At 58.0% G+C, this 12,936-nt stretch overlaps 1 protein-coding gene across 1 annotated transcript in view; it reads left to right on the top strand.

Moving 5' to 3' along the window:
* Positions 1-241: 241 nt before the first annotated feature.
* Positions 242-12,936, top strand: part of COQ8A (coenzyme Q8A) — a 35,406-nt gene continuing 22,711 nt past the window's right edge. The window contains exon 1 of the mRNA XM_045084681.1: positions 242-366. The gene's annotated coding sequence lies outside the window, so the exon portion shown is untranslated. The remainder of the gene's footprint in view (positions 367-12,936) is intronic.

The following is a 12,936-nucleotide window of genomic DNA, read 5'->3' as shown; positions in this document are numbered from 1 at the left end:
GGTTTCCCAACTAGGGCGAAGGGCAGCGCCGAGGGTACGACGCGGGGGTGCTGGGGTGCTGGAGGCTCCTCTCTGCCCTCGAGCGCTGGACAGCCTCCCATTGGCTCCCCTCGCTCCGCCCTCAGTCCCCATTGGCCACGGCGCGAGCGCAGGGCCCGAGCACGCTGTCCCGCGCCGCGCAGCGTGTGGCCGGCCAAGGAGGTGGGGCCAATGGGAGCGCCCGCGGGGCGGGGCCGCGGACTCCGGGAGCCCCGGCGCGGGCGAGTCGGTAAACAGATCCGGGGCGCGTGCGGCGCCGGCGCTGCGGCTGGCGTGCGCGCGCAGGCGGCGCGAAGGTGACCGCGGAGCTCCGCTTCCTGCCGCGGGGTAAGGCTGCGGCGCTTGGCTGCCGCGCGCTCCGGGGGCACAGCGGGCCTCGCCTTACACTCGCGCGCGCCCTTCCCGCGTCCCGCTGCACCGCGGCGGCTTCCCGTGGCCTTTCCGCTCGTCCGCCCGCCGCGCCTGCCTCCTCGGAGCCCCCGCCCGGTCGTCCCCCTGGCCCGGCTGTCCCAGGGTCTTCGCTCCCGTGGCCCGGCCCCGCTGTCGGGTTTCACGGGGGTTCGGGGTGTACTTGGAGAAGGGCCCCTACTTGGTCCTTTTCTCCGTTCGCTTTTCCTGGGCCTTTGGGCTAAATTCCCTTGAGCGGCTGCCTCTCCCTAGCCCCAGCCCCCCGCCACACGCAGTGTGCCTGTCTGCCTCGGGGACAGGAATGCTGCCAGGTCAGGCCTGGGTGCTGGGGCTCTCCACGTGGCTGAGAAGTGCCAGCCTCCTGAAGGGCCAGAGGCTCTCGACTGGCCGGGCACAGCCCATTGGGACACATGTCCTGCTTCCTGGGGCATTGGGTGTGCGTGACACAAGACCCAAGAGCCGGGCCTGCCAAGCTTAAGTGGTGACCAAAGGAGCCCAGAGTATGCGTGATACCAGCCTGCCCGCTGTCCTGTTGTGGAAGGACAGGTCATCCTTCCAGGAGGGCTCTTCTGAGAAGAGACAAGGGGGTGCTCTTGGTTCACAGGAGCAGAAACCTTAAGACTCTGGCGTTGGCTCTGGGTATTTTGTTCAGCCTTGCACTAATGCAGGCAAGGGTTATTATAATTTATGGCCTGACCTTGTGCACCTCAGAGGAAAAGTGACCTAGATGGTCTGAGCATATTCCTGTGTGTCGCCTGAGACAGGGCTTTCCAGTCTTCAGACTCCACGTTTGGGCTGGACAGTTCTTTGCTGTGGGAGGGTGACTTGAGCTTTGTCCACTAGAGTCTGGAAGCAGCTCCCCACCCCAACACACACACTAGTGTGACAACCAAGTATTTCTCCAGACATTGCCGAATGTCTCCTAAATGTCAAAATCGCCCTTGGTTGAGAACCATTGCTGGGACCTGCCTATGAGTAGTTGAGAAGTTTGGCAAAGGGTAGTGCTGTGGCCCCTGCCCTAAACCAGGGATAGAAGCCGTATAGATGGGCTTCCAAGGGGACTTCACCTCTGCACCTGGAGGGACAGGAGAGCGATAGGAGGTAGAAACTCATGGGCATCCACTTTGCCTGCTGGATGCAAGGCAGTGACTGGCTGGGTCCAGAGTGCAAAAGGAGAAGGCTGGTGGTTTCTGTCTTTGGAGACTTTGCAAGAGGGTGGGGGATAGGCATGTGAAATAACCATGGGACAGTTTTTAAACGGTGATCAAACAAGTTCAAGCTTCTGAACCCTGGCAGAAAGGCCAACTCCGTTATCCACAAGGGGATGCCTTAGTCCTCTTCCTGTGTCTTGTGATGTGGGAAGGGGCCGGCCCTGGGTGTGCAGAGTAACTGGCTGCATTTCAAGCTGACGTGTGGGGGTGTTTACACGTGCTGTGTGCCCCTCCATGAGAGCGTGCAGCACGGACACATATATCATTTGTAAAGGTCCTCTGTGGTCGATGGAAGCATCGGTGTCAAAGATGCAGAGAAAGATGCTTTACGTCTGAGTCTAGATGTTGCCCTAAATATAACCTGGAGTTTATTTCCCAAAGTTCTAAGTACCAAATCAATGGGGAATGCAGAATAGCTGAAGAACAGTGATTATGGCATAGAGCAGGGAAGGCTATCTTAAGCCTCTCCCTCCCATGAATTTCTCTGTCTTGTTCACTCATCCTGTGGGTGTGTACCTGGGTTTTCCCGTTACATTCCTTGGTTAGGTAGGCCGTCTTTTTGCGCTCCCTTTGTTGCCACTGGAAAAGGATCCGGACAGAGAGGTCACTTCTCCTTTCTCAAAAAGAAGTTTAGAGAAGTCCAAACATGGTAGGATAATTTTCCACCAAGAGCTATGGACACTGAGTCATTATCTTTGTCATCTGAAACAAGAGCTGTGTGCAAAATTAGACAGGAATATTTAGATGAGCGCTCTTGATCTGACAGTGGCGTCTGGAAATAGTTCGTACATTCCTGCCGAGTAACGGCCAGGAACTTGGAGCCAATGGAAGGGAGAGAGTGGCGTGGGGCGTTCAAGGTCCACATCTTCAAGAGTGGCTCCTCTGGGATGGGCGAAGTCCGGGGAGCCTGAGGCAGGGCCAGTACCCTGGGCACAGGACGTGAGAGGGGGGCTTCTGCCCACACTTTTTACAAGCCGAATGGGTACCCGCTGGTCTGTCCGCAAGCATATTGTTCTTGTGGGGTTCCAGGTTCCTGAGCCCTTGACCTCTTGCTTTGAGGTCAGGGGCCCACAGAGTATTTTAAGTTGGAAATGACCTTGAAAATGTCTTTATTCTTCATACTTGGGAATGATTTATTTTCAGTGGGTGCATGTAGAAAAGATTCATGAGAGAGCCAAGTGTTTTTCGCTCAGATTTACATTTCGGGGTATTGTAAAATAGTGACTGTGCTCTTGTCCCAAGAACCCTAGACTTGTGTGTTTTTTTTTTTTTTTTTTTTTTTTTTAATGTCCTCATATCCTACCTGGCCTGGGGCAAAAGGACTACACTTGGTCCAAACCTGGAAAAATCCCTGTGTGCCCTGAGGGTCGGTGCCCTTCCACACCCTGCCCCTGAGGAAGAGCCCACTCTGGAACCGTAGGCGGATCTGGTTTTTACTCCTCACTGAACACCTCTCAATGGATTGACCTCGTCAGGCACGGCATTGGGAATATCGAAGTGAACAGCTCCTGGGTCCCTGAACTGGGGGGCCTTATAGTAAGGGCCCTCAGTGTGGTTTGGACTAGCTGGGTGGAAACTGAAGGCTTCTTGGAGGAGGAGCATTGGGGGGGCTTTGAGGATGAGCAGGATTTCAGCAGGGAGAGGCAGGAGTTTGGCAGGGGTAGGGTCAGGGGTCAGTGCTTCCCAGACTTCCCAGCAGTAAACATGGCTCGGCATTGCTAAGTTGCAGTGGAAGTTTCTAGGCACTCATTCCTGGGAGCTGTTAGTGGTCCAGGGACCACTGTGTGCCCCGCCCTTACGGTTTGGGTGAGTTCAGGTGAGGCAGAGCAGTGCTTACACACATTTTCTCTCAGCACTGGGGTCGGGGGCCAGGAGGGCTTGGCTCTGTACTTGTGGCAGTTTCCAGCTGAATTCCGTTCAGGCCAGAAGGGTTGCTGAGCACCCGCGGCTCCTGAGTCCAGCGGCAGCCCAGAGGGCCCCGGAGAGAGACAGACAGAGACAGAGAGTGAGTGTGAGCCCCCTGCCCTGATATGGGCACAGTCCGGGGGCTGTTTCTCGACAGGACCCACAGAGGGTACTGGCCCTCTGCTGTGGGGACCCAGGGTGGAACACAAGCTGGTTCTGCTGGAGAAAGGCTGGGAGAGTGCTTGCTGGGGCCTGAAAGGTGGGTGCGCCCCCCCCCCGCCCGCCCCGCACCCCAGAGAGAAGTGCTTAGAGGCTAAGGCCAGCGGGGCAAAGGTCTGGCGGCCAGAGGGTGTTGCTGTGGGGAGGGTGCCAAGGTGGGTTGATATGTGCAGAACAGGCAGGGATACCAGTGAGGCTGGTTGTGAGAAATGAGTGTGGTCTGAGTCCAGGATGCAGGAGGGACGTGGAATGCGAGGCGTGGATTCGAGAGTATAGAAATCTGTGCGGGTGGAGGTCCAGATTAAGTGGCTGGCTGGGCACTGACGGCTGAGGTTTCTAGTTGTGGGGAGGAGCTGTTTGGGGTGGGTGGCGGTGTCCCTGCAGAAAATGGGGTGCGGGAGGAGGGGCTCGTTTGGGGGAAGACAGACGGTGATGTTCTAGACACGAAGGGGTTGAGGTACCTCTGGGACTCCACGCCCCCCCCTCCTTATGTTAAGATTTAATTTGTGTGTGATGGGTTCACCCTTCCTACTAAGTAGTTGTGCAGTTTGAGAGACATGGATGATGTCGGGGCACCTGGGTGGCCCAGTCGGTTGGGCAGCTGGCTCTGGTCATGATCTTGGAGTCCTGGGATGGAGGGATCGAGCCCCGCATCAGGCTCTGTGCTCAGTGCGCAGTCTGTGAGATCCTCTCTCTCCCTCTGCACCCCGGCTCCTGTTGCTGCACACACACTTTCTCTCTCTCATAATAAGTAAATCTAAATGGTCACATAATCCTTACTACAGGCAGACACGTTCCCTATGCCCGTTCATTGGTGCCTGTGGGACTTTGAGGGGTGCTGTGGTGTGTGTGTAACTGGGTTTGTTCTAGAACCGCCTTGGCGGTTGAGATGGCCTGCCCCGGCTGACAGCGGGGATGCACAGACCTAGGGCAACTCTGGGAACAGGGAGGAGCCGTCAGCAGGGGAATTTTTATATTTGGCCCAGGTAGGTGGAGAGAGAGCGCTTGTGGACGTGAGAGGGAACCTATTCCTGGAAGGAGAGAGTGAAGCAAAATCAAGCTGGGTGGGGAGCGTCCTCTTGGAGGAGGGGGGAGGAGCTGGGCTGGAAGGGGTGGGCTGGTTCCGAGGGCCCTGAGACGGGAGCTAGAGGGGGTGCGCGCAGCACATTGCCTCTGGGGGAGCGAGGAGGCAGCTGCAGGCTGAGTGGATGGGAGCCCCGCGGGCTGGGGCGCCGGAAGAGAAAGCGGGGCGCGCGTCCTGTTGTGCCCTCCCGCCCACCAGGCCCTGCTTCTGCCCGCTGCTGAGGAACTGGTGGTTCCTGGTGGGCAAGTGAGTGTGCCTGTGAGTGCATGTGAGTGCAAGTATGTGTGTGAGTCCTTGAGTGTGTGAGTGTGCCACTTTGCGAGTGCAAGAGTGTGCATGTTTGCAGAGGTGAGTGCAAGTACGTGAGTTGTGGGAGTGTGAGGTGGTGTGTGAGTACATAAGAGTGCATGGGTGTGTGAATGTGAGAGCTGGTGAGTAGGTAAGCATGAATGTGTGAGAGCGTGAGTGCATAAGTGTGTACCCTGGTGGGTGTCCATATGTGTGAGTACAGGTGCAGGAGTGTGGGCTTGGGTATGTGAGTGGGTTGTGAACATGAATGCATGAGTGTGTGCCCATGTGGATGTGTGTGAGTGCGAGTGGGGGTGTGAGTATGTGCGTGTGGCGAGTGGTGTGATTGTGAGTGCAGGTGCATGAGTGTGTGCATGAGTGTGAACGAGTGTGGTGGAGAGGCAGGGTGGTGGGTTTCCTGGAGGCAGAAGAGACCCAGGCTGGACACCCCCTGGTCCCCAGGGTCTGTCTCCCACTAGGTCTCTTGTGGTGCCTGGACCGGGCGGCGCTCGGTTCTAGGGCAGCATTCTTCCCAGACCTTGTGAGCTCTGCGTGTGCAGAGCAGCCCTGGCCAGGGATGAACAGCTTCCTGTGCTCCAGGGATGCATGGGTCCTAGTCTCTGGGAGCTGGGGACCGCTGTGGGTTTCTCAACACAGAAGGAAACGAGGAAGCCCAGGCCCGAGAAGGAGAACGGGTGTGCCCGAGGTCACACGCGGCGGTGTCCCTGGGAGTGGGGGGCTCAACGTCCGTCCTCCATCCCCACACTGCCCCCATCTGGGCACTAGAGGCCCGGTGGGGACATCCTGCCATCAGTGGGGCTGGATGCAAGGTCGTGGGGACCGTTCACACACATGCAGCTCTTCGGGTGAGGTCCAGAGTCTGGGGTCAGGCCTGCAGTTCCTTCCTCCTGCCTGGTGTGTTTGCTCTGTGGCACTGGCCCTGGCCAGCAGGAGGGTGGGGGTTGGAGTAGATTGCCCTGAGCCCCATAGGCGGTTACTATTTGATGGGAGCCGGAGCAAACATGTCCTGTCCCTGAGGTCGGGGAGAAGTTTGTGGCTCTCGCTCCCACGCATGCTCACTGCCAACATGTGATAAAGCGCGGGGTGGTCCCCACATACAGGTGGGACCAGTGTGGACCTCTGCGCTGGTGGGCCAGGCCTGCCATCTTGCCCCTCTTTTTCCTTTTCGATTTCTCGTAAGCAAGGAGTGGGGCAGGACAGCAAGCACTAGAGGTGCTTCATCCTGCATGGGTGCCCTGGGGGCCGTGGACGCAGTGCCAGCACCCAGGTCTTCGTCCTCTACCCCCACCCTGTGAGCACAGGGCTGCCGCTGTGTGTGTGGGGGGGGTTGTCTCAGGGTGGTTGGGGATGGGACCCCTGGGTTCTAGGTGTCGGGGCTCCATCAGTTAACAAGTACCGTGGGTACAGACAGGTGTTCAGCTCCAGGGGCGGCCCCCTTGGGGAATGGAGAACTGGGTAAGAGTCCCCTGTCTAGGAGCTCACCGTGCAGCAAGGGAGACGGGACTGCTGTGCAGTCACACAGGCCAGCTGGAGGTGACCCCAGGCCATGAAGAGGTGCGGGAGTTTAGACGAAGATGAGGGTGGGGGCCTGTCATTCTGCAGGGTCTACTACTCTGTCATTGGGCAGAGGGAGTGGTATTCTGGGGGTGGGTAGGAGGCACATGGAGGTAGGAAAACCCCTGTGTGTGTGCGCGTGCGCGCACGTTTGTGTGTATATGCATGTGTATGTGTGTGTGTGCATTGGGGGAGGCCATTCTGGCAGAAGCACTGGGGCATTGGGGGTGACCTAACCCCGGTGACCCTCTTCCCGTTTCTGTCCCTGAGTACAGTTGTCTGTTAAGGGTGGTTTCTTGTCTGGGCCAGGTCCCTAGTTCTAAAAAGCCCTGGGCTTTGTATGCACACATCGCGGCAGCGTCCCTGTGTGGGCTTGGTGTGGTATGTGGAAGGGTGGCTAGTAAAGGCTGGTACTGGGAGTCCTCGTGGCGATCTGAGGACCGCGTGCCCAGTGTCACCTTCTGGGTCATGCACACTGTGAGGTGGCCTTCAGCGTGGGGCTTCTGCCTCTCTCTGCCCTTTGTGTCTGAGACAAGAACCAAGCCGGCCCTGAGGGGCTGGGCCTGCTGGTTTTGGGAAGCTGATGCTTTTAGTACAGGTACCTTGGGAGCTTTCCAGAAGGGGCAGTTCTGAGAGGCCAGTTGCCCCTTGAGATCCCTGCCAGCTCCAGAGTTCCTGTGTCTCCAGGAGACTGTTGATTTAAAATGTTGATTTACTACTTTGGGGGCGGGTCTCTTAGCCTCTTTCGTCTCCGCCTCCTGGGCAGCAAGGAAAGGGCCGGAGCCTGCGGTCAGACCAGGGTGGAAGGCCCAGTGCCTGATGCCCTTGGGAGCCGTGGAGATGTCTGCTCCTTGCTGAGCTCGCTGCCCGCTCTGCGTAGGGACTGCACCTGTTGTGGGAGGGCAGGGAGTTGAGTGAAGTGATGGGCACACAGAGGGGACTGTGTTTGCCGCTTGTGACTAAAGCGATTTCTCTGGAACAGTCTATGTGAAGTGGAAGTGTTTTGGAAGATGAAGAGAGTGGAGCTGGTGAAAAGCATTTTGGGAGTGGGGCCTGCTCCGTGGGCTCTGTGGCGCCCCTGGGCTGTGCACGGTGCCTTGTGGGCAGGGACCCTCAGGAGTGGTTCGGATGTTGAACCGAGCCTCAGAAGGCGTGGGGCACCTGGGTCCTGAGAGCCAGCGGGACCCTGCTGTTGGGAACAGGAGTGTGTTCTGAGCTGGCTCCGGGGTAGTCCAGCCCCAGGCACAGCACTTGGCACATGCTTGGCACCCAGGGCTGTTTGTGGGGTGACCCAAGAGTGATCTGCTAGAATACAGCCTGCCCTTCTTTTTCCTTTAAAAAAATAGACTCCGTATTCGTTTCCTGTGGCTGCTCTGACAGATTACCTCAAACCCAGCAACTTAAAACACTGCAGATTTGTTATTTGACGGTTCTGGAGGTCAGAAGCCCGAGCTGGGATGTCAGCGTGGCCTGTCCTTTCTGGAGGCTCCAGGGCAGAGTGACCCTGGCCTTCCCAGCCTCCAGGGGATGGCTGGACTCCCACCTGTCTGACACCTGCCCTCCAGCCGCTGCTTCTGTCCCCCCTCGCACGGACGTGAGGACCCCGCGATCAGTTGGGCCCATGCTGGTAATCCCCTATCTTAAGGATCTTTACCTGAATCCCACGTTCAAAGCCCCCTCTGCCATGGAAGCTGACACTGTCACTGGTTGCAGGGCTCAGAGTGTGGACATGTCTGTGAGGTTGTGACCCAGCCTGCGCACTTGAACAGACCCATTTCAATACCTGATTTCACTTTAGAGGAAACTCCTCGACCACAGCTCCAGGTCCCCACCTAGGGTCCTGTCCACCTTCTTGCGTGACCGTGCAGTGACAGTGGTCGTTCATGTGGTCACGATCAGTGGGTCGGGAAGGAGTCGGGGTCAGATATAGGAGCCTCCCACCAGGGACTTGGAGTTGGGCTGGAGAGAAGAGGCATCTGTGTGCCAGAGAGGGATGTGCAGAGCAGGGCAGGACCTGGCCAGCCTGGAAGATGAGGACAGTGAGGGGAGACTCCCCGAGAGCTAAGGGTCAGCTCACGCTCTCGAGTAAATGTGGTGTGTCTGTACATTTCGGGGTACTTCGCCTCTCCTGCTTAGATAGGATGCTGCTGTGATTTCCAGGTGAAAAACAGGTTCCCGCGTGGCCCAGGAGCAGGCCTGCATTGGCCGGCTGGTCAGGACAGAGCTGGTTCCCAGGCCCCAAGGCTGGCCTCATTGCATACAGGGCTCTCCCGGCCTCAAAGGGGGTGGGGTGTGGCTTGGGGTTCAGGGGCAGGCTTGCTTGCTGGGGCTCGGGGCTCCGAGCTGTGCTCAGAGTCGTGCTTGGGCACGGGGGTGAGCAGAGGCTGGGTGGGAGGCCTGGGTTGTGAGTGTGCTGCCTCCAACCTCAGGCCCAGGAGCTTGGGCATCTCCTGTTGATCCTTTAGACAGCTCGAGCCATCTGAGCAGGGGCTTAGCGTGATGAAGTGGATTTGGGGATGGTTATTAGGTGGTAGAGTGTGTGGTGTGTGCAGACAGAGAGGTCGTGGGGATCAGAGTCCTTCCCCCCAGTACTGTTCCTCCCATAAAATACCGTGAGAGCTTCCTGTTTTCTCCTCTGGGAGAGGCGTTGACGGTGGTAAGGATCACCAGCGGGTGTTTATTTCTGGCCTCTAAGCACGCCCCGGGCACCACAGCAACAAGTCACACAGCAACCTCCCCCGCCCCCTGCCCCCGCAGAGGCTGGACTGCCCTCCCTGAGTCCGACGGAGTCGGATGTGACTCTGTCCCCGGCCCGAGCACCGGGGTATAAATAAGTGGGATTGTCTCCTCTCCCGAGCCTGAACCTCCTTCCAGAGCGTCTCTGCTCACAGTGATGAAGCCCTTCCGTGTGCCAGGCCCCTCGGGGTCCTGTGTGCTGCTGTCTGGGTTACCTGACCCGCTCCTGTGGGGAAACTGGCACAAAGAGACACTTGGGTGACTTTAGTTCAGCAGCAGAGGCAGGATTTGAACCTGGGGCGCCTGGCTCTGGAGCATCTCTGTGGGACAGGCACTGTTTGCAGGTTTTAAGCAGAAAATTTTAGGGAGTTTTAGTCAGAAAATGAAATTGCTGTCAGGACCCCGTGCTTGACGGGTGGGCATTTAAAAGGCCCCTTTGCAGTCAGTTCCGTTTGTTTACCAGAAGGAGGAGGCACTGCTCAGGACCCCTCCACCCCCCAACCCACTCCCTGTGCACCAGAGCCCTGGGTGTCCTTAAAGGGGGGAGCTTCTCCTGCTGCTTCGATGAGCCACCCACCCCGGCCCAGTGCCCACCTGGAGGCAGCACCCTGGGAAGCCTGAGAGCGTGCTAATCTCCCGGGGGGTACCGTCCAGGGTACCCAGCGCTCTTCAGCTTGGGTTTTCCTCTTAACCTATTAAAGCCAACAGACTCAAGTCTTTCCTGGCTCCAGTTCTTACAAGTGAAAGACCCGCGGATCCCCTTACCCAAGAATCCAACACTGCCACTGGACGCAATCAGCAAGAGGTTCTTTATTGTTACGCAGGCGCCTGCGGGTGGTCAGCGCGTGCCTGCGGGTGGTCAGCAGCTCCTGCTGAGCACACCTGGCTGGGGTGGTGCAGGATTTTTATAGACAGGTACAGACAAGTTTTGGGTGGGGTGCAACTGATTGGTGGACAGTTTGAACTTTTGAAAAAGGCATACTTGGTGTTAGCGGATTGGCTTCGGGTCCTGAGGTGGTCTCTTCCTGATGTACAGCTTCCTCTCAGTCCCCTGGGGAAACAGTCACCTGGTGTTTCTTTTCTTTTACTCAGAGTAGAAGAAAAGAAGAAAGGTTTTAAGCACATAAAGGAACTTTTCAGGGCCCATGCAGGCTGGAAACCGAGAACATTCCAGACCAAAGTAAAGTTTATTTTTGGCTGGGAGGGGGCAGAAGAAGGTCACCGGTGTCCTCGCCCTGGGGCCTCTGGAAAAGGACCTTCAGCAGCCCTGTGGGAGGTGACAGTCGGGAAGGCCTGTGGTGGCCCTGAGGCTCCTTGTCTTTAAGCTCATTCATTTCTTTTCCAGCTTCATGAGGCAGTAACAGGAAAAGAAAGGGCAGGTGGAGGGTGTCCACAGAGCCAGGCTTTGGGGGAAGGGCAGCAGGGAGAAACTTGGGAAGAATCTTTGCCTCCAGGCCCCTGCGTGGGCCACCTCTGCTCCCTTTCCCCCTCATCCTCCAGAACAGGGATCTCAAAGTGGGGTTCTAGCCCGGGCAGCAGTAGCACCTGGGAATGTGTGAGTTCGGCAGGTTTCCAGGCCCACAACAGACCCGAGGCCCCAGCAGTGTGGCTCAGCAAGCCGCCTGGGGGGCTCTGCTTCCCGCTGAAGCCTGAGCACCCTGCCTCCGGCCACACTCCCCAGGGGCCTCTGATTCTGGATCTAGATAAAACAGCCAGCAGGTGTGAGCCCGTCCCACAGGCAGCTTGTTTGAGCCTTCGAGAGACCTGTTGAGTTCATTCTGTTTCCGAGTATTTATGACCTGCCTGCTCTGTGTTGAGTAGGGAGCTGGGAGCCGGAGACGGCACGGGAAAGAGAGGTGTGGTTCTGGCCAACAGCCCCTCGGGGAGGAGCAGTGACTCAGACAGATTTACAGCCCGCACTGCTGTGCTGGGGGAAGGACAGGCTGGGGGACGGGCAGGGGGTGCGTGTGTGGGTTTTTGGGGTGGGACGTGTTGGGGGAGGGTGTCCCAGAAGAGATGATATTTGGGCCCGGAGCGGGGATGGGGAGGAAAGTGTGCTCCTGGCTCCTGGGCTGAGGCCGGCAAGAGGGCTGGGCTGGCCTGACTGGGACACAGTGAGTGCAGAGAATAGGGAGATGGACTGGGCTGTGGGGTGGCCAGGTCCCGAGAGTTCTTTCAGCCCCTTAGGAACCTCGGAGAGCTTGGAAGTGGTTTGGGAGCAGGGGCCGGGGGCTGGGGGCAGGAGGGTCAGCTTGGGGCTGGGGCAGTCCTCCTGCTCGGAGCGGCCAGGGAGTCAGCGGAGGTGAGGAGTGGGTGGTGGTCACATTCCTCAGGATGGGGAGTCCGGGAGAGTGATGGGGGGGAGGTGAGGGCCCTTTGATGCCCATGGGACATGGGGATGTCGTGGGGGTGACGTGTATGGGGCAGATGGCTGGATGAAGCTTCACGCATCCCCAAGACAAAGAGTTTTCCTTTGGGGTCCTTCTCCCAGGCACCCTGAGGCTTCGGGGCCCCTCGGGGTGTGCGCCTTCGGAAATAGAACTACCCTGGCTTTGGTCAGTCCGAGCTGCTTGGCCACGCCATGTTTTAGAGCCACAAAGGTGATCCATCCCTGGCTTGGTACATCCCCACCAGGTCTCCAGCCCGCGGGCCCCTCAAGAGGAGAGGCGAGTGACCCACGGTGAGTCTGTCCTCTACCAGGAGTGAGCTCGTGTCCTGAGAGCCCCAGGAATGTCAGAGAATGAGGGGTCATTGGCGCATTCTCGGAACTTGGGGACTGTGTTTTCCAGCCTCTGGGGGTGGTGGTGAGCTGTGTCAATTTCTGTTCTTTCTCCAGATAAGCTCTTTATTTCCATCCTTTATGGCAGTTTAGCGTGTTAGGACCAAAAAGGGGAGCCACCCAGAGCTCTCTCCTCTGGAGAGGGAGGAACTAGTGAGTGACACACTTAGTGGCCACAGCCTTGGCAGAGCTGGGACCCCACGTCCCTTTTCCTAGGACTCTTGTGGGGGATCTGCGGCCGCCTCTGCCTCTGACCCTTCTGTGTCAGCCTCTGCTGGCCTCTGGCCCTCTCCATGGTGTCTGTCCCACTATAGAAGTGTCTGCCTGGCATTACATCTGTGGGCGCCCTGGGGCCAAGGGCAGGGTCACCAGGGCCTGCTGGGACTAGCCCCGAGCACCAAGGGGAGCCTTCTGGAATGTGGGATGGATCACTGATTGCCTTTTTGTTTTGGTGCTCGTACCTAGTAGGCACCCCCAAACAGGAGTGCTATCCCCCCACATCTGTTTGCTTACCCAGCACTTTTGACTGTCCCTTTCTTGGGGGAGAGTGGCGACACCAGGGACTTCTGGGGTCCACCTACCAAGCAGGCAGAGAGCCTCGTGCTCAGTTGCTCTGGTACTTCTGGGCAAGGCCTTCTGGCCTTGGTAGTGCCTTCTGGCCATTGTTCCTCTTCCTGCTGTCCCTAGCTCAA

This window comes from Mustela putorius, unplaced genomic scaffold, assembly GCF_011764305.1.
Source record: "Mustela putorius furo isolate JIRA1106 unplaced genomic scaffold, ASM1176430v1.1 tig00000785_pilon_pilon_pilon, whole genome shotgun sequence".
NCBI lineage: Eukaryota > Metazoa > Chordata > Mammalia > Carnivora > Mustelidae > Mustela > Mustela putorius.
Note: the sequence above shows the minus strand (reverse complement) of the source record. Positions and strands in the feature narration are given on the sequence as shown.